Consider the following 2,447-nt stretch of genomic DNA (forward strand, 5'->3'; position numbering starts at 1 on the left):
ACTACCCTGTGTCCTCTCCAACCCCCTCTCCTACCCGTTTCCTCAACCCCCTCTCCCACCATGTTCTCAACCCCCTCTCCTACCCTGTGCTCAAACCCCTCTCCTACCCTGTTCCTTCAACCCCCTCTCCTACCTGCGCAGGCCCCTCTCCTACCCTGTTCCTCAACCCCCTCTCCTACCCTGTTCCTCAACCCCCTCTCCTACCCTGGAGTCTGTTCCTCAACCCCTCCAAACCATCCAGACCCTATGTACGCAATTTGGTACTTTTGACAAAAGCTTCAACTTGCCCAAATCCTCTCAAATCTCCACGTATGCAAAGGGCCTAGGCTGTAGGGGTTGATTTAGGACCGGGCTGTACAGTAACCACTACTTTCCTACTCACCCGTTGTGTGTAACCAGACACTGTCTGAGTCCCAGCTTCCTGAAGATGTCCACAGCTATCGCCATGGGGGTGTGGTCTGTCACAGTGAAGGGACTAAGGTCCAGGATACCTACAGAATAGAACATAATAAAATGCAAACATAACGTCATATAGAAACATACCATCTGAGTGTGTGTGTGTGTGTGTGTGTGTGTGTGTGTGTGTGCTCTTACCTCGTAGTTTGACGACAGGGGGACCGGAGAAGGGCTGGGGGGGCACGTGTTCCAAGAAGAACACTAACGAGGCACTGACCACCCCCTCCTGTCGCTTACGGGCGTTCTCTAGTGAGGGAGTAGAGGGAGGGAGGAGTTATTCATAGCTGCACACAACTATAATATACATTGACAAAACATTATGAACACCTGCTCTTTCCGTGACAGACTGACCAGGTGAATCCAGGTGAAAGCTATGAACCCTTATTGATGTCACTTGTTAAATCCACTTCAATCAGTGTAGATGAAGGGGAGGAGACAAGGTTAAAGAAGGATTTTTAAGGCTTTGAGACAATTGAGACATGGATTGTGTATGTGTGCCATTCAGAGGGTGAATGGGCAAGACAAAATACTGAAGTGTCTTTCAACAGGGTATGGTAGTAGGTGCCAGATGCACCGGTTTGAGTCAAGAACTGCAACACTGCTGGGTTTTTCACGCTCAACAGTTTCCCGTGTGTATCAAGAATGGTCCACCACCCAAAGGACATCCAGCCAACTTGACACAACTGTGGGAAGCGTTGGAGTCAACATGGGCCAGCATCCCTGTGGAACGCTTTCCACACCTTGTAGAGTCCATGTCCCAACGACTTGAGGCTGATCTCAAGGCACCACTGCGGGGGGGCAACTCAATATTAGGAAGGTGTTCTTAATGTTTTGTACACACACTGTGAAATGCAAAACACACACTGACTTGTAATGGGCCTCAGACAGACATACCTGAAGATCACACATTAACAGACACACGTTAGCAAATACAGGTCAGACACACAGTTTAACATTGATACACATTGTCAACTATGTCCATTGGCAAACACACACACCCTGTGGCACTAACTGGCAAACACACTATGCAAACAGAGAGAGAGAGAGACAGAGAGAGAGAGACAGACAGAGAGACAGAGAGAGAGACAGAGAGAGAGACAGAGAGAGAGACAGAGAGACAGACAGAAAGAGAGAGAGAGAGAAAGAGAGACAGAGTCACATATAGACAGAGATACTCACCTAGAGATATGACCAGGTCCCTCCTCAGTACGAAGCCCACTAGCCTCTGAGACTCCTGTGACACCACTACGGGGAAGCCACTGTAGTCAGTGTCTGCTATCACCCCTTCTATCTCCCCTACACTCATACCCTCCTGAGTGAGCACGACTAGGAGAGGGTCCGACTGCCTAGGGCGCATCACATCCTGAGCCAGGGTCTGAGAGGAGTTAAGTTAGGATCAGAGGAACCTCAAAGCTCTATATAGGCTAAATGAAAGACAAGAAAAATGCTACTTTTACAACARAAAGCAATCTTACTTTGTTAGGATGAGAATTAGCAGTAAGAATCTGTGATTCATGACAAAAAATAAAATACACATAAAGACTTACCTTGTGTCCATACTCCTCTTTGGTTTCCAGGAAGGGGTAACCGTTGAGTCTGATGTGGGCTTCGTAGATCCCCTCACGCCCCAACGCGTCCGCTACCCACTTAGAGGTCATGATCGCAGCCATCAGAGGAACAATGTACTCCAGACCGCCCGTCAGCTCAAACATGATGACCACCAGCGATATGGTCATACGGGTGACACCACCTGGAGACAGGGAGACGGTATTCGTCAAAGGGGGAGGGAGAGAGGGATGGGACAGTATCTTGGGGGACAAGTTAGTGAAGACACTTCTGACGACTACATACTAAAAAAGGAACACTATAGAAGTGTGATTTGAACCACTAAGATAAACCCCAGACATACAGCAACCCCACCGTCATGGACTGAACCCCACCGTAGTGGTCTAACCGTAGTGGTCTAACCCCCACCGTAGTGGTCTAACCCC

The 2,447-nt window shown here is 48.8% G+C and overlaps 1 pseudogene; it reads right to left on the minus strand.

The window, feature by feature from the left end:
- The window catches only part of LOC112074001 (H(+)/Cl(-) exchange transporter 5-like), a 33,064-nt pseudogene that overhangs the window by 6,933 nt on the left and 23,684 nt on the right, over positions 1-2,447 (minus strand).

This window comes from Salvelinus sp. IW2-2015, unplaced genomic scaffold (genome assembly GCF_002910315.2).
Source record: "Salvelinus sp. IW2-2015 unplaced genomic scaffold, ASM291031v2 Un_scaffold2458, whole genome shotgun sequence".
NCBI classification, from domain to species: Eukaryota; Metazoa; Chordata; class Actinopteri; order Salmoniformes; family Salmonidae; genus Salvelinus; species Salvelinus sp. IW2-2015.